Source organism: Lynx canadensis, chromosome D3, assembly GCF_007474595.2.
Source record: "Lynx canadensis isolate LIC74 chromosome D3, mLynCan4.pri.v2, whole genome shotgun sequence".
Classification (NCBI taxonomy): Eukaryota; Metazoa; Chordata; class Mammalia; order Carnivora; family Felidae; genus Lynx; species Lynx canadensis.
The window spans coordinates 9539170-9561924 of record NC_044314.2 but is presented as its reverse complement, the minus strand read 5'-3'; positions in this window follow the sequence as shown (position 1 = coordinate 9561924).

The window sequence follows — 22755 nt, the reverse complement described above, 5'->3', positions numbered from 1 at the left end:
GTGCTGACAGCAGAGAACCTGATGCAGGGCTTGAACTCCCAGACTGTGAGATCATGACCTGAGCTGAAGTCAGACACTCAACTGAGCCAACCGGGAGCCTCCTTTTTAAACTTTTTAATATATTGTCTCAATACCTATAGTGTTGGAATTCATCTGGTATTTGTCAGGGTTAGTCATTCTGGTTTGTTCCCTTACAAATCTGCCTTCGATGTTCTCCTTGACCATTTGGGCTCTTACATGAGTTTCATAATAGGCTTGTCAATTTCTGTATAAAGCTCTATAGGAAATTTCACTAGATATCACTGAACTGATAATCAATTTGGAAGGAATTCACAATTTCTTATATTGAGTTTTCCTATTTAAATACACGGAGCATCTCTTCACTAATTAAGATATTTATGTTTTTCAGTGTATTCATTGGAAGGTCAGACAAGTTTGTGTCCTATTGAAATAAGATACATTTGGTCTTCAGTTCACCTCAGATGAATACCAAATGCATATTCTTGATGGCAGGGCAGGCAACATAGATGGAAGGGTAAAAGCTACCACAATCAGACAATTGAGAATGCACAGCAAAAATAATAAACAAATAAAAGAAGCAAGTAAATAAATAAATAAGTGAAAGGAAATTTCTGGCATCCTTTCATTTTACATTTTCTCCATTGCAATATTATAAATGTTGCAAGGCATTAGAAACATAACTGTAGGTTCTTACTTTCTTAGTAACATACAACCTTCTTTTAAGAATGACAATATTTTTTATAGAGCATATTTACTTTTTTCACACTTAGCCCAGCACTAAATAAAACCCAGGAGAATATACCATCATGGAAGAAAATAATAAAATGAGTGTTACAGATCTTACATTGTGCTTTAAAATTAAAAAAAATCAGGTTCACAATTCTGGATATTCTAAAGAGAGACTCCAATGGCTTAAAAGAAAAAGATTCAAAACTTGAGTTTCTAGAACCAAAGGCATATCTGGAGGGATAAATAGGGAAAAGTTTTTAGTCTGCCATCTACAAATCTATACTAAAGAGTAAGAAATCTAAGACCAGTAAGTATGTAGTTCACATTCCTAAAGACTGGTTAGCTTCTGGAAGTCAAATGTATTTGTTTGTCCTGGTTTTCTTTTCTTTTTTTTTTATTTCAAGTTTTTATTTAAATTCCAGTTAGTTAACATACAGTGTAATATTAGTTTCAGGTGTAGAACTGAGAGACTCATCACTTGCATACAACACCCATCACCCATTCAGCCCATTTCCTGCCCACCTACCCCCCGCCGCAACCCTCAGTTTGTTCTCCATAGTTAAATATCTGCTTTATGGTTTTCTCTCTTTTTCATCCCATGCCCTTGCTTTCTTTAACACACACAAAAAAGTATCTTCAAACTTGAAGCACTTGCATTTTTATTTAAAACACACAAATGAAGGGATTAATGGTGTGACCTAACAGATTTCGAGGGATGGAAATCTATAATATCCATTTTTTTGTTTTTCAGCTATAACCAATACAATATATGAAATTTAAGCTCTTGTGATATTGTGCTTTATTTATGGTTTCATGCACCACCGTTTACACTTACTCTAATCAATTTATTACAGCTTCCTTACATATTTCCCCATATGAAAAAAAAAAGAAAAAGTATAACTCCTTCACATATTCTCATTCCTTCTTAATGCTGATCCTATTGTAAAGGTCTTAAATGTAAAGAATCCTGGGGCACCTAGGTAGCTCAGTCGGTTAAGCATCCGACTTCAGCTCAGGTCATGATCTCACGGTGGGGAGTTCAAGCCCTGTGTCCGGCTCTGTGCTGACAGCTCAGAGCCTGGAGCCTGCTTCAGATTCTGTGTCTCGCTCTCTCTCTCTGCCCCTCCTCCATTTGCACTCTGCCTCTCTCTCTGTCTCAAAAATAGGTAAATATTAAAAAAAAATTAAATGTAAAGAATCCTAAGAATATCTTAATTATCTGTTCATTTTTGCAGTTCAGCTTATATAAGCTATTTAAGTTATAAGAGGTAACTTATGCATGCAAAAAGATACCTATTTAAAAGATAAACATTTCCTTAAATACAGGGAACCCATAACTATACTAGGAAACTCCCCCCTTGGTGTTAGAGCTCCAACTTTTAAAAGTACACAGATTTCCTCACATTTTACTCACATTCATATGATTTTCTGATTCTACACCTTCTCCTGATTGAGTAACTGGTGTTGCTGGATCATTTAACCCTTAAACGTTTTTCTTTTGCAAGAATTGTTAAATGTGTGTATGCAACTTAGTCATGCACCGGAATACAGATGTAGAACTATGCATGCATTATCTATAAAAATTCTCTCAAGGTACACAACCTCATATATATATGAAAAAAGCGTATTTAAGCTTTGTGAAATTTAATTTGAAAATAGTAAACATATGGAGTAAAGATTTGGCTTAAAAAATCATTAGGTGTTTATAGTCATTTGCGATGCTCTAGGAGCATATCGGAAAGTACATTTACTGCTTTTACTTCTGTCATGCTGGAAATAGACTGAAAAAGGAATCAAATTTCTTAGTGAGGCCAATCATACATATTTTTTATTATAGGTTTGCATAACTTAAGGTTTATGCTTTATGTTTGGTTGTACTTGGTGCCTACTTTCTTGAGAACATATAATCATATAATAGAAATACCATCATAACATCAGAAGGAAAACACACACTTATCTCAGCTGACTATTATGAGCCATCTGTTTCTGTTAAGCCATAAAAAAAAATAAGCTTATCTGTCAAGTCACATGCTTAAGAGATTCAATATTGATATATTATTCTTGGCATTATGTTAAAAGGATAAACAGTACTGCCACTTTGTCTTCAAATGGTCGAATCTGTGCTCATCCTTATTCTACAAGTGATGTCCCATGTCGAAGAGACACAATAAGGAACTGAGATACATATGTCACTGCCTATGCCACAGGATAGCTGTCCCATTCATTCTAGCTATGCAACATACATTTAAAGAAACCAATTGTGTGTATGTAATACGAGCAGGTTTGACCTACATTTTTCTTTTCCAAGGGTGAGCTTTGTAGTGACAGAGATGACTGCAGTGAATTGACTAGAACGATATATATGCGAGACGCTATGACATCTCTTAAGATGACCAAGAACGATGTTTAACTGCAATCTTCCACGGTTTTGTAGACTGACAAGGAGAAGAAAAAATTGCCGTTTAAGGAGACCTGTTGGCTTTTATAGCTCAGAATTGATTTCAGTCACAGTGGTTTGCTTCATCTTTATATCCTAAAGACGGCTAGCTCTGTAGGACAAATAGAAAGAAACAGGAAACTTCACAGCTTCCCATATCTGAGATAACACCGTGATGCCAACAGGAGATCATAAGTGAACAAAGCACACTCGTCGTTATACAGAATATGGAATTTGTGAAGCCTTCGCATGTAAAATCTATTTTATCCATTTCAAAATTTTTACGCATTCTTTGTACACTAGTTGAGAAAGTCCATGTGCTACCGATGAGTATTGTATCAGCAAATAAAGAGCCATTTAATCATCCAAATATCAAGAACATTTTTCTCCCTCAAGAGTTACATGCTGAATCAATAATTTAAACAAAAGTCCACATTTTAAAGATCTTATACGTAGATGAAAAATGAACAGGTCAGTGATCACTGTCATCGATATTTGTCCCGTCTCCCAAGTAATAAAAAATGATAGAGGGCCACCCACGCATGTCAGGATGTCGACCGACACTTCTCGGAAGAAGAACAGCAAAGGCTGAGCAACCAGCAGCCAGGTGGCCAACACTGTCAAGGGCTTCATCTGTCTGACATCTTCCTTCCACTGGCTACCAGTCATGGGCTAGGCGTTGTGCCAGGCACTTTACCATTATATATTATCTTTATATACATTTAAACGTTGCATCAAATCCACAGTGCAAAGAAGCTGCAGGTCTAGCTAGAGCCCACACCCCCTGTTTGAACAATCTAAAAGCCTATTCCTTACCTGAAACGTCACTCTGCTTATTTTAATGTTAATTATTCAAACCTCACACGAACCATATATCACAAAGACTGAAGGTGGCTTTATTTTTATTTGAGCAATTTTGTTTAAGTCCTTCCTCCAAGCTCCAAATCTACAAAACTTATTACAGAGCCCCTTTCGAATCCAGAATAATTTCTGCTGCAATTTTGAATGTTCAATTTGACCAATTCGGCGGTGGTTATCTCCACCCCCTTAGCTGGCCCACATTCACTGGTATATAAAACATCAGTTTAAAGTGACTTCAGTAAGTCAGGACAGATAATAAACTCATCTTATGAATGAATAATAAGTCTGGCATTATTCTCCTCTTTCCTAACGTCAGACTTGTATGCAAGTTGTCCACATTAAGTCATGCTTTTCCCTAACACGTGAGTGAAATGACATGCCTAGTGACTGAATCAGCAGCAGACCGCAGCAGCACTCAGTGGAAAGTCATACAACGACCTTTCTCTGTGGACTGTGTCCTGTCTTGGGATGCATCTTGTACATGCCTTTCCAATATTCATGTTTCGTTTGGGTTCCCATATCAGCCTCAATCCTTCCTTTAGCCCCATTCCTTCGAGGTACTTTCAAACTACCTTTAATATATTAATAATATGCCATAATAATATAATAATATGTAATATATATATTTAAGTACCACACATACAAAATTGCAGAACTTGGCTTGCTGAAGTTTTGTAACTTGAACATAGCTGTGTACCTAGAATCCAGGTGGATGAAATAGAATATTGCCAGTACTAGAGAAACTTCTAGTCACTGCCCTCTTCCAAGGTTACTCATGTTCGTAACTTCTGACTACAAAGTATAGTTGTACTATTATGAATTTTATAAAAAAGTGATCACACGGCATTTTACTTTTGTGTCTGGCTTCTTTCTTTCAACATTATGATTCTGAGTTTCATCTATATTGTTCCATGAATCAGCATTTCGTTCAGGTACAGGCTGTACCGTATTTCTTCGTGCTAAAGTATTCTCATTTATTCCCCATTCTATTGTTGACGGGTCTTCATGTACATGTTATTGGTGAGTATCTACAAGCATTTTTCCTGAGTTAGCACTCAGCAGCTAAACTTCTAGTCATGGGACATGGATTTGTTAAACTTTGGTAGATACTGCCAGATAATTTTCCAAAATCATGCTCTACCAGCCATGTGTGTAAAATCTAATTGCTCAAGATTCTTTTTAATACTTTGTACTTTATGTCCTTTCTTTTTAGTTAAAATCATGTCATTATAATGTACATTTCTCTAATGACTAATGAAGGTGAGTGACTTTAGATTTATTTATTGGCTATTTCTCCTACCTTCTTTTAGGAGGTAACTTTTCAAATCTTTTGCCTGTTTTCTGAGTTGTCTATCAAATAAATAGAGAGCAGAAGATTTTACAGATTATGGATGTGAATATTTAGGCATATACATGTATTAAAATTCCTTTACCTACAATGTGACTTGCCTTTTAATTCTTTTAATAATGTCTTTGGAAGTCGTTCTATAGTGGACTGATCTCAAAGGAGCCTAAGTCTTGAATGGTCCATTACAATGTCATTTTTTTCCATAAGCCCAATTATTTTTTACGTGTACTTTTGCAGAATGAGAGACTATCAGTAATGTATGTATCACAAGATCCATGGATTGTGAGGAAAAGTCGGTCACTGGTAGTGTGTCAACAGCAAATTTGTTCCTAGATTACATTTATGATACCATGATGGATGCTGGTTGGCATTTCTCCTTTCCATCAGGGCAATAATTTGTGTCTGTGTATGTGTTATTATACAAACATTAAAACGGTAGACACAAAGGTATTTCACAACATGTTGATAAATAATTTACAGTCCTGTGTGTTGATTTCCAAAAATAATGATATAGTCATCTCTTCACATTTCATTATAACAACTTCCCAAGATATTTGTTTCCATGACTCTAGAATAAAAATATTGTTTGTCATGGACTTCTGATAAAAATATAATAAACTGAAGGTCAAATTAGCATACAGAAAACCCAAGAAGGTGCTCACAAAGAATTATTAAATAAACACTGAGTCATTTTTTGCAATACGTAGTTTATTAAGAAATAGAACAAAATAATAAAAACAGACCCATATGTGGAAATTAGAGGGAGACCGATTTTCATTCAATACAAAGATGACAAGACAGCTTGAAAAAAAGCTGTCCTAGATGGGATGGAGAGTGACAAGGGCAGCTGGGAGGGTCAGTGAATAACTATATAGAATAAGCTGATCAATTCATTAGCCATAATGTGATAGCTATATACCGGGTATTCAACAATGTTCATTCTAATATCAGTGCATTTTAAGTTTCTTTCCAGCGTTGAGATTGTGTAACTCAGTGGCTATAAAAAAAGATCCCTCATTTTGGTAGATCAACATTTTCAGAATAGTTATGTGTCAAGTAATTTTCTAAAAGGCAAATCTTATCTAATCACAGATTTTCTGATCATTACTGTAAGTGTTTAGAGCTGTACCTCCTAAACTAGTAATTAATTTTCTTTTCAATGTATGTGTTCAAGTAGGGTTCCTATAGCATCATCTGAATTCCAAGTCAGAGAACATTCAAGGAATTCAGAGAGTATTCCATACTTGGAAATTTTCTTGAGCCTGTGTCCACCTCTCCCAGAGTTGTGCTTCTTTTTCTGACACGTTACTTGTCTAATTTATAAACAGTGTGACTTCAAATCTATTTATACCAAATGTCCTAGAATTAAGTAATGTTGAAAGTTGTTCTTTAAAGAGTGCTAGCAATAATATTATACCTTGAAATTAGAAATGTAATAAGACATTGAATGTAAAATTTGAAAGAACGTAGATCTATTTATCATAATTAAAGTTTAGTAGCCATTTTTCTTCTTTTTTTAAAATGTTTATTTATTTTTGAGAGAGAGAGAGAGAGAGAGAGAGTGCGAGCGGGGGAGGGGCAGAGAGAGAGGGAGACACAGAATCCGAGGCGGGCTCCAGGCTCTGAGCGGTCAGCACAGAGCCCCATGTGGGGCTCGAACCCACGAACCATGAGATCACGACCTGAGCTGAAGCCCGACACTTAACCAACTGAGCCACCCGGGTGCCGTTAGATATCCATTTTTTCTTAAAAGATGTTATATCTACTTTGTATCTATAGTTTGCATTTCTGCTATAGAAGATTCCATTGTTTAGTCACACACATGTGTGCACACACACACGATTTTGGAAGTATTTTGGCATGTATAATAGCACACGTAAGGCTAGCAAAATGAGTGTGAAGACGTTAATTAAGATATATTATTTTGGAAGGCATAATATAAGTGTATTTTTCAGAAATACACAACATAATGTATAAACACAAACATGCATGTGTATATGACATTACATGTATCAGAAAGCAATTTTCCACGCATTTCCTGCCCACTTTCACAGCATTGCCATGACACATGGCATTGCAGATACGATTCTGATACCGTGTGCTAAAGAGATCGCACATATTAGTAAACTTGCAAGGAACACGTGAGATACAACTTTTTAAGAGTATAGAGAAGTCTACTATATTTTACATATTTTTAAAGAACATAAGGATTTATTACAAGGTTCCTATGAGCTATAAATAGTAAATCCAAGAGTTAGAAAATCAGAAAACATCAACTTCATGAAAAGAACACATTCTAAAGCCGAAATGCTTTCCTGGACACCTGTGGGAATATATCTTATTTTCTTCTGTCTCGGTGGCTTTTTGGTCTTACCTAAACTACAGCATGCCTAAACTCCTGTAAGCTATTATTCCTCTTTTTTCGCTGTTAGATTACAAGACTTTCAAGATGAGAAACAAAACATTGTTTTGTCTATACAGGGCGTAAAAGAATCTTATGCATAACAGTTGCTCAATAAATATTAATTGAATTACATTTTACTGTGCTTTTAATGCATCTAACGATATACAAAGTATTTTTTTAATTTTTTCTTTGCATTTTTAGATTGGTAAAACACATTAGGTAGACTAAAAACATCTTTAATAAAGTAATTTTTAATATGCTTCTCTAACCCCAGAGAATCTTTTAATAAAGAGATGAAATGTTGAGTTTTATGCCATGCACTCAAGGGGGCGATGTGTGACCCTGGTGACTAATTTAGAGCAGCTTTTATTGCCGTACATTGGGCACTGGCTGCTAATTACATCAGTTAGAACATTTTCTTAGCATTATCCATTCATGAGGAAGTCAAATACATAGGGGACAGAATTTAAAATAACCTTTAAAACAAAAAAGAAAAGAGAATTAAATTTAAGTGGGAACATATATTAGAAGTTAAGAATCTTAACTTACTATGTACCCATTAGAGTTATATAGCCTTATCAATTTCCCCTTCTGACTTGCACGTTACTGTAGAAACGCGCAGATATGTGCATCTATGTGCACCGCACAGGTATTTGTGTATCTTGAAAGCTTTAGTGATTTACCTATGCAGTGCTCATAAAAGGAAACACGGTGTTATTTTACCGCTCATCAGTATTTCTTTCACTGTGAACAATTGCAGTTGTGACAATTTTGCTTCCATATATTGCATTAATTTATTCAATGCGTCCCAGTTTGAGGAGGTCATTTTAGAGTGACCATGAAAATTAGAAGAGTCTCCAGTTAACAGACCTGAACGAATAGAACATATCAGTTAAAAACCAGGCCACAGGCTTAAAATAAATGTCACATATAACGCTCCTTGCTTGTAAAGGAAAGTTGTGCTGATAGTTCTGTCCCTTGCCTTTTAAATCAGTCATTGATACAGGCAGTAAGCCAACTGAGAGAAAATGAAATTTCTGTAATAGAAGGAGATTTCTCCTGTAGCCGACCAACACGGGAGAATGAAAAATGACGTCCAAAACCCTTACAACGTGTAACTCCCTGGGTCATTTAGAACCTCCTTAGAGGTTAAGACAATTTATTTACTATTTCACTGATTAAGTAATTTTTTTCTTATTTAGAGAGGCAGAGAAAGCCTTTCCAGTGTATTTTGGTTGTGTTTAATTTTAAGTGGTGGAAAAACAGAACAAAGCAGAGAGAAACAGAGAGTCTAATTTGTTTTGTAAAATTTAATGTACTAAGGGAAATGGGGAGACATAAAAGAAACAGTTCAGAACAGCAATTTCTACTCATTTTTCAGATCGGAGAGAAAGTTAAGATTCCCTGATGTTCCGGGGGAAGGAAAAGATGGGTAGAAGAGAGAGTTTGTTGGCAAATGATCCAGGAGCTCTGCTCCCTACTGCCTCTGATCCCTGATTCCATTGTACCCCTATGCCAAAACCAATGACACTAGTGTAGGTTCTGGGGGTACCTTAGCAAGACACTGGAGAGCAAAGGACATGGTGAGCCCAAGCACCAAGTGCTATATATCCTCAGAGACAGATCTATGCTATGGTTTGAAAACAAAGTAACAAATGATTCTGATTCTCCAAGCCTGGTGTTGAAGGAGCAGAGACAGCAACCAGAGGGATGGATCCAGATGGTCAACATTGACACACCCTTTCATGTCTGTCTTTGTGGATCACTGACCAAAAAGACCGGATTTCTTAGTCCATAGTGGACATTCAAGGAGAAAAAAATAACTGCTTCTCCCTAAGATGTTTTGGAACCATACATTCCTTCCAGAACTAAAATGTGACCCTAGGAAGCACTGGTAGGATAGTTGGGTAACAAGGAACGGATATTTAGGTTCTGCATCTGATTTTGAAAAATAAATAATTGAAATTAAATAAAATAATACAGAAAAGTACAATTCCTATGTCTAAATTGTGGACAGAGAGTGCTATATTTAAGGTGCTGTACTAGGCATGGGGGAGACAACGGTGAAGCAACATTATCATCAGAAAGTTTACTTTGGCTAGGGAGACAAATATTCAATCACGAATCCTTTAACATATGTGAAAATAAAAGTCCAGTGTGTTGTTACACATATCAGAATAATTTTTTGTGTGTATTTTTTCATTTTTGTACTTGGGACTAGAGAAATCTTTTGTGAAAATTTTACATTTTATTGGTAGACGAAGAATGAATTTGAGTAAGTTGCTTATGAGCAGAGAAGAGTGTTCTCTGGGGGAAACACACACACACACACACACACACACATCCTGATGTGGGAAAAAGTTTTATACTTGCAAGGCATTGGAAGAAGGCCACTGTGGAGGGACAATGGTGAGGCTGGATCAAAGAAAGGAGTGGAGTGGAGTGGCAGGCAGATGCCAGATCCAGTAGGAACTCAAAGGCCGTATTGTGAACTCTTTTCATGAGCCTAAGAGCAATGGGTTGCCAGTAGGGTATTCTGATCTGAAGGAGACAACACCAGATACACATTTGAAGACCACTGTGATTGATGTGCATAGAAGAAGTTGAGAGAGTGGAAATCCTGACATCAAGAAAATCAGTAGAAACTAGTTTATCTGGTAAATGTGTTCTGTCTTCAATTAGGATTATGGCAGTGGAGATGAAAAATGAAGGCAAGAGAATAGATTTTGTCAGTTGTAGAGAAGAAAGTAAGATAACGGATAATATGTAGGATTAACAGAATGAGGTGATTGAATGGACGAAGCAGAAAAGCAGGAGGTAGTATCGAGGACCACACACACCTATGTTTCTGGGTTTTATAGTTGGATGATGTTCGTGCCATTCATTTAGATATATGGTGATTCTCCGTTTTGGGGGATATTGCTAAAATACAGATTCTGACTCATTAGACCTGGACCATGCCTAATGTGCATTTCTAAGAAGCATTTAGATGATGCTGGTCCTCAATGCACACTTTGATCAGGTGGATGCAGAAAACAGGGAGAAGACGTAGGGTGACATTGGCCCAACAGCAAGTTCAAGTTGGGATATGCCAGCATCGGAGGTATAATGGGACATATAAATGGAAATTACCCCAAGATAATTGATTTTAGGTTGACCAATTAATCAGTGGCCTGGAAACAATATATCAATCCCAAGGACATGCTAACTGCAGATTAAATGCTTAATAGACAGGATCTGGTTCCATCATCAAGCTTGTGATTGAATCAAATGGGTTATTTCTTTTTGTTGTTACAATAGTATCACATTTCAAAAACTCCAAAGATTATGGCGCAGAGGCCATTTCATCAGAAATCAGCATGTAACCTGTGCCTGCCTTATTATAATATAATTATTATATAATTGATTATAAATATAATATAATAATAATTAATATAATATATTAATAATATATTAATAATCATTTGTTAAATCAATAAGTGTCTTAGTGACTTGTTTTAACTACTGCTCACTTGGCTTTTGATTTGGGTCTTTCCTTTTGTTTTGTAATCTGTACATTCTCAGATTTTTTTTAGTTTATTTATTTATTTTGAGAAAGAGACAGAGAGAGTGAGCAGGAGAGAGGCAGAGAGAGAGGGAGAGAGAAATCTCAAGCAAGCACTGCACCATCAGCGCGGAGCCCAAAGCAGGGCTCAAACTCTCAACGGTGAGATCATAACCTGAGCCAAAACTAACAGACACTTAAACAACTGAGCCACCCAGGCATCCCTGTAAATTCTCAGATTTTGTTAAGTGAAAAGGCATTCTTTAAAACAATTTTAATTTAATTAGCAATTATTTAACCTCCAGCACCATGGCACAAGGTCCCCTTGACACCTAAAAAATATTAATGATATGTGTTTTTTATGAGTCTTTCTGAAAAATGTCTATTTACTTATTTGGGGGAGAAAGAGAGAGAGAATAAGAGAGGGAGAGAATTCCAAGCAGGCTCCACACACTGTCAGCATAGAGCCCGATGTGAGGCTCAGTCCCATGAACCATGAGATCCTGACCTGAGCTGACACTAAAAGTCGAATGCTTAACTGAGTCACCCAGGTGCCCCCTGATGATATGCGTTTATATCAACTTTGAGACATGGTGAACGGACAGGAAATCACAACTCCACGAGTTCGACAGTGAGGAAGGTAATTCCTAGTAGGATGCACTTAATAGCGTGTGCAATGAAATCAGAGGTTGCTAAGATTCCGCTCATTTAGCTGCTTCATAGAAGAGTTAACTCATTACTTTTTTTAATGTGGTGTTTCCAGATAGGAAAATTACATTCCCATCTTAACCAAGCCCCTTAAATTCTCATGGTTCAATAATACTAAGGTCTAAGAGGCATCATGTAAAGGTAAGCCCTAATTCTTCAGAGAAGATGTCCTTTGATGGGCTGTTATTTCCATAAAGTAAAGGGAAAATAAGTTTATGTAAGATTCATTGTAAAGGAGCATTTGGAAATTCCAAAGATTTCTTATAGCTAATACAGAATGAAAGCTTAATTATTTGTATCACCTTAAATGATTTTCTTAGCTATGGGAAAAAATCTAGCCATTTCTAATAAATTTATTGTGACATTTGATCATCTGTATTTTATCTGAAGGTTTAAACACTTAAACATCTGTTATTATCAAACCGCTTGAAAATACTGCTCTTTTTAAGTAATACTGGGCAAAGTTAAATAACAGATCAACACAACTAGACAAATTAATCTTCTATAAAAGCATCTTAATGCTAATATTTCTCACTTTAATTAGTTTTCTTCTCAAATTGTAGGTAGGGCCATTACAAGTTAAATTATCTTTAATTAGGACTTTGTAATCTTTAAATTTCAATCATTTTGATCTATAATAATCCACTTAGATTGAAAATTATCTTCTCTGGTTTACTTAATTTTGAAAATGTTACATATATCACTTGTAATTATTGTTTGCTAATTACAATTTGACACTGATATGTTTATGAAGAATTACATATCACTAGAATAAAAATAACTACATATTTTCAATATATTTTTAAATACCATAAATATAGTTGAATTAATCATCTGGAATAAGGGAGAAAAATGAGGTCTTTGTCTGTAGTTTTTTTTAACAAATTAGCATCCACCTTTCAAAGGTGTTCTTTGCTAACATCAAGAATAGAAATTTGTCTAAACTCAAAGACCTATTTTTTAACAAATATCAGATATCTTCACATTAATTCCTTTATTGCAAAATACAACATATTAGAAACACTTATGGATGGAGGAAAAGATGAGAAATGAGAAGGTAAAATTTTAAAAATAAGAAATTTCCAAAGAAAACACAGGTACATTAGTGACTTGTTAATGCTAATTACCAAATATTGAGACATCTCTGTGACAATTTATAATTCCTACCATTAGTCTGGAATTAGACATCCACGTTCCTTCCAAAATGCTGAACCATTAGTGACCGAGGGAGCTCACTCCTTCCACATAGTCAATCTCAAGGAACAAGTGAAGGAAAACATGAAAATAAAGGGAACATTGTGTATAAGACTGATGTGAACCGATGCATTGGCATGAACTGTATTTTCTTCTTGGCTTTGCCATAGCATCTTGATCAGAGTGCTAGGGTGAGTTCCCTTAGTAGTAAAAGCAAAGAAGAACTTAGAGACAGCCTAGAAGACAGGTGTAAGGAAAACAAGAAGGGACCAGTCAGTCACTTTTTACCTGTTTCTCCTGATCCCAGGAATGACAGATTATATGCCATGACTCTAGATCATGGCTTACAGTAGACTGGTCTGGGGAAACAGTTATAAATTCCAACATTGAAGGCACACCCCCAACCAATTCAGTCGGAATCTCTGAGTATGGAGTCTCTCATTGTATTACGCTTGCTAGGATATCCAATACAAACTGAAAAAAAATAACAATGGTATATTGATTTTAAAGGGAAGATTTTCACGCTTCGTCTTTAAGGATGATATTTGTTGTACATTAATTTAACACCATTTGTTATGTAAATAAATATTTATGAAGAATTAACATTTAATTCTATCAAATGCCTTTTTTCCATCTATAGTGATGCTCAAAAATGTTCCCTCTATTCTGTCAATGTAATGGATTTTATTTATTAATTTTCAAGGTCATACTAATTTTGGATTTCTGTAACACAAATTAGCCAATAAATTTATTCATTTAATGGTATTGACTAGATAAGCTAATATTTCCTTTAAGCATTTTTAAATGCTATTTATTAGCTCATTAGCTTATATTTTTTAATGTAAATCTTCAGTTTTGTTACAAGAACATGATAACCTCATAAAATAAATTGACAATTACTCCCATTTTCTCTTTTCTCTAGAATAATTTTATGTAATATGAATGTTGTCTTACTTAAATATTGAAAGAGATCAGAAGAATTGACATGAAGATACTTTCTGGGAAAATTTTTAAATGCAGATTCAATTTGTTTAATAATTTTACAAATATTTACCTTTTTGGAAGGGAGAGTTTGGTGGCTTGGTGTTTTTCTATGAGTTGGATGTTTCTTCTAAATTTTAAATGTATTGACAAAGTTATTTTCATTTTATTTTTATGGTTGTTCAGGGGTCAATCTGCTTTCTTTTTTCTTTCTTTCTGAGCTTTATTGAGATATAATTGAGATACTAAAACTTTCACATATTTAATGTATACATTTTAATGAGTTTGGATGTATGCATACACCCATGATACCATTACCAGAGTCAAAGTACTAAACATCTATTACCTCCAGATCCCTTGGGTTCTTTTGTATTTGTGTTTGTGTGTGTTTGCGTGTATGTGTAAGAGAAGAACGCTTAACATGAGAACAATCTTCCTGACATATTTTAAGAGTACAGTACTGTGTTGATAACTATATGTACTATGTCGTACAGGAGATCTCTAGAAATTATTCATCTTGTATCATTGAAACTTTATGCACATTGAATATCAATTCCTCATTTTAAAAATCTGTGTACGGGCTACATGCTATAGACTAAATATGTTTTGCTGCAAATTCATGTGTTGAATAAATAATATTACATACTATTATTATGTACTAATAATATGGTGTCCTTGTGGGGCTCAGCACATTTTTTAAACCTTGGAATCAGTTTGAACAACATCTTGCTGTTGCTTTTTCTTATTTTCATGCAATACCATTTTTTTTCGTGGCAACTAATAAAAGCTGAGCTCCACAAAAACATTAAAACTAATGAGTGATATTTAATGTTTAAGCTGTGACTACTTCAAGCTAGTAATTTGTGGATCATCTATCAGAAGTTCCTGTGTGGCAGATTTTCAAATAATCATGACAATACCATGAACTTGTTTCAGTTTGAGCTCGCATTTTAGGGAGCATGGGTCCAGGGAAATGAAATCATTTTCAGAATCATTCTTTTCACAGTATCAGTTACCCAAGCAAAAAAAACAAAAACAAAAAAAAAACAAAAAAAAAAACTATATAAAGAAACCAGAAATGTGATTGAAAGCTAAAATAACACACAATGTAAAATCATATATAGAGGCTTCATATTATAGGAACATCAAGTATGACTTTAAAGTAGTCATTATGTGTTTGAAAAAATACTACAGACTATAGATTTATACAATAGGGGAATTCAGAAATAAGGAATGCAATAATTGCTTGAGGAAGGTGAGGATTTATACGATGATTTATAGTATGGCAGAAGTCAATATTTGATCTAGACATGAAGGTAATGCTAGCATAATATCTAAGGGGGGGTGTTCGGTAAAAGGGCTAGAAATCTTGTCTCTACAATAAGTAATCTGAGAACCTTAAATGAATGTGAGACTATGTTTTACAACCTTTTGATAAACCTTTACTATTTTTTACCTTGACACTGTAAATATGGATCTTGATGTGCCTCATGTGAGAATTTGTGCTTTCTTACATTTCCATCAGAAAATATGATTTTTATGGAGCTTTCGTTTTCTGTAATTTGCAATACAGAACAGAATGCTTTTTCCTGTTTTTTTCTTTAATATAGAATTATATGGCTTATTGAATATGTTCTTTCAATTTTTTTAGCCTTTTTGGTTGACATTTTTGATGTGTCACACACTCCTATAGCCTCCTTGCCCCTTCAGCTGGGCCAAGCCTCAAATAAAAGATAAATTATTTCCCCAGTGCTGGAAAAAGGACAAAATAATCATGAAGAACACCCAACAAGTCTGGGATACTTACAGAATTAATGGATATTGGGAAGAAAATTCCCAAGATATAATACAAAATGTCTCATTTTTTAAAGTTCCATTTTAGAAACTTAGATTGGGTAAATAAGTAGTTTAGAAAAGGATAAATAATTAAATAATTGCCATATATTAATAGACCATTAACATCAATAATTAAATGGTGATGGTATATTAATGGCTGTTTCACTGATTAAGCTATGCATAACGAAAGTAATGTTTCTTTTGTTAAGGTTGAAATACTAAAATGAGCCTAACATTTTCAATCTTGACTTCTGAAATGCATTTATAAAATAACTCCTAATATTCTTACGGATGAGATGGAGAGCTGTAGTTAAGTGAGACTGCAGTATGCTTTTTTCTACCTATTGAAATATGAAATGGTTTTGCTTGAATCATAGCTTTCTTTTTCTTAAATAATAATCCACCGAGTCCTGAGCCTGGGAGATCTCCCCCTCTAAATACGTGACACTTTCAACGTAATTTTTCAATTTACTTATTTTCAACTGAACATTTTTCAAAATTTTACTTTATTTTATAAAGTTTATTTATTTGAGAGAGAGAGAGAGAAGAGAGAGAGAGAGAGAGAGAGAGAGAGAGAGAACGGCATGGGAGTGGCAGAGAGAGGGAAAGAGAGACAATCCCAAGCAGGATTGCAACGTGGAGCCCTCATGACCTGAGCTGAAATCAAGAGTTGGACACTTAAACGACTGAGCACCCAGCCTTCCCTCAAGATTTTAAATCAGAGTAGATTTTGAACCAGTTTTAAATCACTTGCATTTACCTTTAGTAATATCTGTATGTATGTATTACATGTATGAATTCAAACATTCTAAATAGGAACCAAACATATTCTGCTTTTTTAACTTTCTATAATTTAATAAACAATTAGGTTTATGAAACGTGTTTTTAAAACTTGAGAAGCATTATTTACAAAAACAAAATCCTCTTTAAAAAAAGACATTTGGGGGGTGTCTGGGTGGCTCAGTTGTTTAAGCATCCGACTTCGGCTCAGGTCATGATCTCACAGTTCGTGGGTTCAAGCCCTGCGTCGGACTCTGTGCTGACAGCTTTGGATTCTGTCTCCCTTTCTTCCTGGCCCTCCCCACTCACACTCCGTCTCTCTCTCAAAAATAAATAAACATTAAAAAAATTAAAAACAACATTTAAAAACCAAAGAAGACATTTGATGGCATATGAGCTTTGACTCGCACAAACTTCACTCACCATTTATGTGTTGTAGGTACACTAATTTTATATAAAAAGCTCACACTAAGCGTGTTTGTTCGTTACATGGGCTTATTAGTTTTTATTTGTAGTAGTTTCCACCGTATTGTTAGTTTCAAAATATTCTGGTAATCATATTTTTGTTTCTCTTTGATCCAAAATAATTATGTAAATATTCTTTCACGATGAGGTATTTCTTGGTATTTTTGTTGCTTTATTTGTCCTTTATATTTGTAGCTAGGATCAACCTTCACTGAATTTTCATAAGAACATTGCAGCTTGACTATTTCTGGTTTCTGAGTTTTAAGTTTTCTTGATTATCTTTTTTTATTTTAACAAGTGATGTTCAAAAACAAGGCATAGAGGATCCAGACTAGGAAAAATGTGTCTCTTATCTGCAAACAATTCATTTTCTTTGAGCACATTTTATCATTTCTTTACTGTTTTCTCTGTCAAAGACCCAAAGATATGCAAAGTTTATCTTACAATTATTTTAAGTCTGTGTCTATTTTCCTAACAGCATCTTCTGACATGTTGAAGCCCATCACACGCTTAATAAGTGAATGTAAAACTGTAGCACTATTATGAAGAAACTCCTTCTATATTAGAAACGTTACTCTTTCTTTATCAGTCTGTTTTAGTTGTGTCTCTTGTATATTTCCTCAAGTGGGATTTGTTTTTTTTCCTACAAATCTATATTTTAATATATCTACTCAAATTTTAAATCATTACTGTTTATTTGCCTTAAGGGCACACAATGATTAAACAGCAGAGCCAGAGTTTAAACATGTAACTGCAATTTTAGACCCTCTAGTATTGGAAACGTGCATTTGAGTATTACACAGTGAAATAATAAGCTGTTCTGTAAGCTTTATACAAATGAGCTACAGTACCATCAGCTTTGAGTACATGAAAATTGACTTTTCAAAATTAATTTCTCACTGCTTGCACTCCTATTTATGGTTAGCGTTAACTACAGATCATCAGTGCTTAGGTTATGTTCCACCTAACAGTTTTGGTCTTGTTTGTACATGATATTAATCATTTTTTAGCTTAAGAATCTTTTAATATAATTCCAATTCAAAGTTAATCCATGTGCAATTAATTCTATGAAAGTGTTTTACTTTCACATATGTTGATTTGGTTCATGAATAATATATCTTCGTTCCATGCCTTTAACAAATCCAAAACATGTGATGAAAATTATTGGAAAAAAAGTCCTAATTAAGACGGAACAAATATACCCTGTCCCTACCTTTCACCATGATCTTCTATGGAGTATGTAGGTCAACAATATTATCTACTCAGCAGCCACATATGGAATGATGAAATAAATATACTATTAAAAAGGATAGCTGTTAAAACTAAGCTTATTTAGGGGCGCCTGGGTGCGCAGTCGATTAAGCGTCCGACTTCAGCCAGGTCACGATCTCGCGTCCGTGAGTTCGAGCCCCGCGTCAGGCTCTGGGCTGATGGCTCGGAGCTGGAGCCTGTTTCCGATTCTGTGTCTCCCTCTCTCTCTGCCCCTCCCCCGTCCATGCTCTGTCTCTCTCTGTCCCCAAAATAAATAAAAAACATTGAAAAAAAAATTAAAAAAAAAACTACGCTTATTTAGTGATTGAATTATATGTCAGATTTTATCACAGTCATGAACACATGATGTTTCTGTACAGCTGTAAACACTTAAAACTTGACAGAAACTTTAGGTATTATTTTCTAACAACTTAAGGAATGCTGGATACAAAACTGGTTAAGTATAGCCCCTTGCATGCAAGACCTCACAGTCTAATTGTAGGGATTCTCAAAGTGGCACATGTCAGAGTTATGTTTCATAAAGGATAAAGGTCTGTGCATGAAAATAGCAAGACAAGAGGGGCGCCTGGGTGGCTCAGTTGGCTAAGCGTCCGACTTCAGCTCAGGTCATGATCTTGCGGTCCGGGAGTTTGAAGCCCTGCGTTGGGCTCTGTGCTGACAGTTCAGAGCCTGGAGCCTGCTTCAGATTCTGTGTCTCCCTCTCTCTGACCCTCCCCTGCTCATGCTCTGTCTCTCTCTGTCTCAAAAATAAATAAACGTTAAAAAAATTAAAAAAAGAAAAAGAAAATAGCAAGACAAGAAAAGACCTCTTTTTCAATATATGCTTGTTTTTTTTGTTTTTTGTTTTTTTTTTTTTTTTTTTTGCATTTGAGAGGTGAATAACATTCTGAATTGCTTTTCATACTTGAAGCCACTCTTTTATAATGAAAAGTGTTATTTGCTGTAAAAAGACTTCTTCCCTAGTAAATTACAAGCTTTATAAGAAAGGAAATGTAAGCTGTTTTGCCTAATCACTGTATAGCACAGAGCCTTATGCATAAATATGGCCAATAACTCCTTGTATAAATGAATACACAGACTAAAGTTCAACAAAAATCTTCTTAAGTGGTAAAGCATGGGTTAAAAACCATTGGAAAATACAGCAAAAAAGGGGGGGGGGGTGCTGTATCTGTTCTGGGTTCTCTTTCCTGCTTGATGGTGATAGGATGTACTGTTGTGTGCTAAGAGGGAGAAGCTCTAACAGATGGACAGAAAGGTGTGGGAGAGCCTGGAATCATGTCAGGGGACCACAGAAGAGTGGTTGCCATCCAAAATCTTCAGGTGACTGAAAAGCCTGTGGTGTTGGCAATGTGTGTCTTGCAGAGACGTGGAGCAGACCAGCCAGCCTAGGGCTTGACACCTCATGGCAGAAGAGATCAGCAGAACTGGGTGGAGCCTCTTCTCTGACATTTTCTGTATTGTAATGAAGGTAACGTTAGTAATGACATAGCTGTTAACTGTTTGGAGTGATATCGCTTCGGGAATTTTCACATTCAGAGGGAAAGTTATTTCACTTAACAACATATAGTTTCTTATCTGAAAAATGTAAATAACATAGTCTGTCCTGGTTGGCTTATGATGAGGTTGAAGTGAGATCATAATGGAGGAGATTTAGCGGAGTACTTACTGAGGCAGATTTCAGTAAATTATTGCCAAGCAATCAGTGACAAAGCCAAATGACAGCCTTTAACTATGGGCATTATTATAAATAGCTTCCTGGCTTTTAAAATATTACCCCAATCATTTTAAACCTTAACCCAAGAACTCTATGAAGACAACCAAGTAGGTAATATAATGTCACCGATCTGAAAAGTATGAGTAGAGAGGTATGTTTTATTTTTTCAGGACTGGCAATCAGATTTTATTATGCATCATGACTGTAATAGCTTAGCTTAAGAAGCAAACCAGTGTTATGAGAGAAGTGCCTTCATTATGGTTCCATTTGTTTTTCTGAATCAATAATTTATTTCCCATTATTTTGCCACACCAGCTGTCCGCCCTTATAGGAAGTAAGTGCTTGTTCCTCTTGTATCAGATCCAAGTTTGATGCCAAATGTCAACCCGAATGTCAAGCAACATACCTGAGTTGGACTTTTGCTTGTTCTATTGTAAATCAGAAAGCTTCCAAGCTGTTAGTCAAGAGTTTTCCCATTTCCAGATGGGATCCGCGACATGAGCCGTCTTGATGTACAAGACTATGCTACATCAAGATATTTTCCATTCACCAAGAATACAGAAATAACCAAAAAGAAGGTTCAAATACGATCGAACTCTCCTTTTCAGTCCTAGATAACGCGTAAAACTAATAATTTCTTCAATCTATTTTGAAAATATAAAGAAAAAAAAATTAGCACAGTTTGTATAAGATTGTCCCTACAGGAAAAATGGTAGTAAGTAATACTATCGTATAATACTGAAGCAAAACAAAATGAAATGAAGAAGAATTATTCATGTTAAAGGTAGTTGTCGAGGAGGGCCAGGATGGAGTTCCCTGCTTCTGTCATCCCTGAAATGCAACTAGATCAGCAACAAACCATCTTGCACGTCTAGAAAATTGCCCTGAGGATTAACACAACAAACTTCATAACTTGAGCCATAGAACTCAGCAGGAATGTGGCATGGATAGGTGAACTGGGGGAGAGAGAAGCTATGGAAGGGAGGGAGGCTGTTTTTGCTTGCAGAGAGAGGGCAGAGACAGGGGAGAGAGTACAGGAAAAAGCACTCCCCCTGAAAGCAGCTAAAGAGAAAGAGTAAAAACACCCACAAGGGACTGAACAAGAAAGGGAGAAAAGAGAGGTTTCAATACCATTAGGACTCTCCAAATAGGGGAGTGCAAAGTCAGAATTTCTGCAGCTCAATACCTGGCAGTCATCTCGTGGGAAAGGCGAATCCCCAGGAGCAGTGAGTTCCGGGGGGTCCTCAGGCCACACAGAGAAGCAGTTCACCTGCTGGGAGGACAACTGGTAGAGGCTGTGCAGCCTCATGATAGTAAAAGGTCCCAACGGACCCCAGAAAACAGTTACGTTTGCTGGTGCTGTAACAAGGATGCTAGGGTGCAGTGAAGCCGGGCATCAGTTTTGTGTTGTGATTTTCCATAATTCCTGAACTGCTGTTGCTACAGGATTGCATGAACTTTTTCTGGGGCAGGCTGGCACCCAGATGCAGTCTCTGGAGCTCTGTAGCAATGTGGTTGTGTAAGCGTTCCTGATGGCAAGTCAGAGTTGTGTCAAGCCACAGGGCCCTCAGGGGTGAGGGGTTTGGAAACACTGCCCCATCTGAGTTAAAATTTGGGAGAGAGGTGCCGCCTGGCAGGCTGATGGCTTGGTCATGGACAGTGTAGAAGCAGGGAGTGGAGAGAAGTCAGAGACAAAGGAGGGGTGCCTGATAGCTGGTCGGTGAGAGTAGAATCCTGAGACTAAAGACTGGGAAGCTTGGTAATACCATTTTCACCTCTCCTGTGCCTGAACGCATGCATACGTACACACACACACAACACACACACACACACACACACACACACACACACCACACCTATCCACACCAATAAGTAACATAGTGCCACCTAGGGGAAAACGGAGCCGTTACACCAAGCTCCATCCAACTGCACCAACCAAGCCCTAGAGATGACAAATCCAGTAGGATTTGTCCACCTGCTTAGTGTATGGACTATAAAGTGCTTCACAGTTTGACTACTAGGGGAAACTGGATGTAATTTCATAGGATTTCATTCTGTTCACTGGTCCATCTATTCATTTATATTTCTTTTTCTTATTCTTGGATACAGAAAGAGAAAAAATTATTTTTATTTTCTATTTTTATAAAATTTTTTAAAATTTTACTATATTTTAAACTCTTTTTATAAATTGATATATTTTACTTTCATTTCATTTTATTCCATTTTAGTGTATAATATATATATATATATATATTTATTTTAAACTTTTCTTACTTGTTTTTCTTTTTGTTCTTTCCTTTTTTCCTCCATTCAATCAAGCTTCTTTCAACAACCAGACCAAAAACACCAAAACAACCAGACCAAAAACCTAGGATCTAGCTTCCTTTATTTGATTATTTGTGTTGTTTTAAATTTTTCAATTTTAATTTCTTTATTTTATTAATTCTTTTTCTTCCTCCAA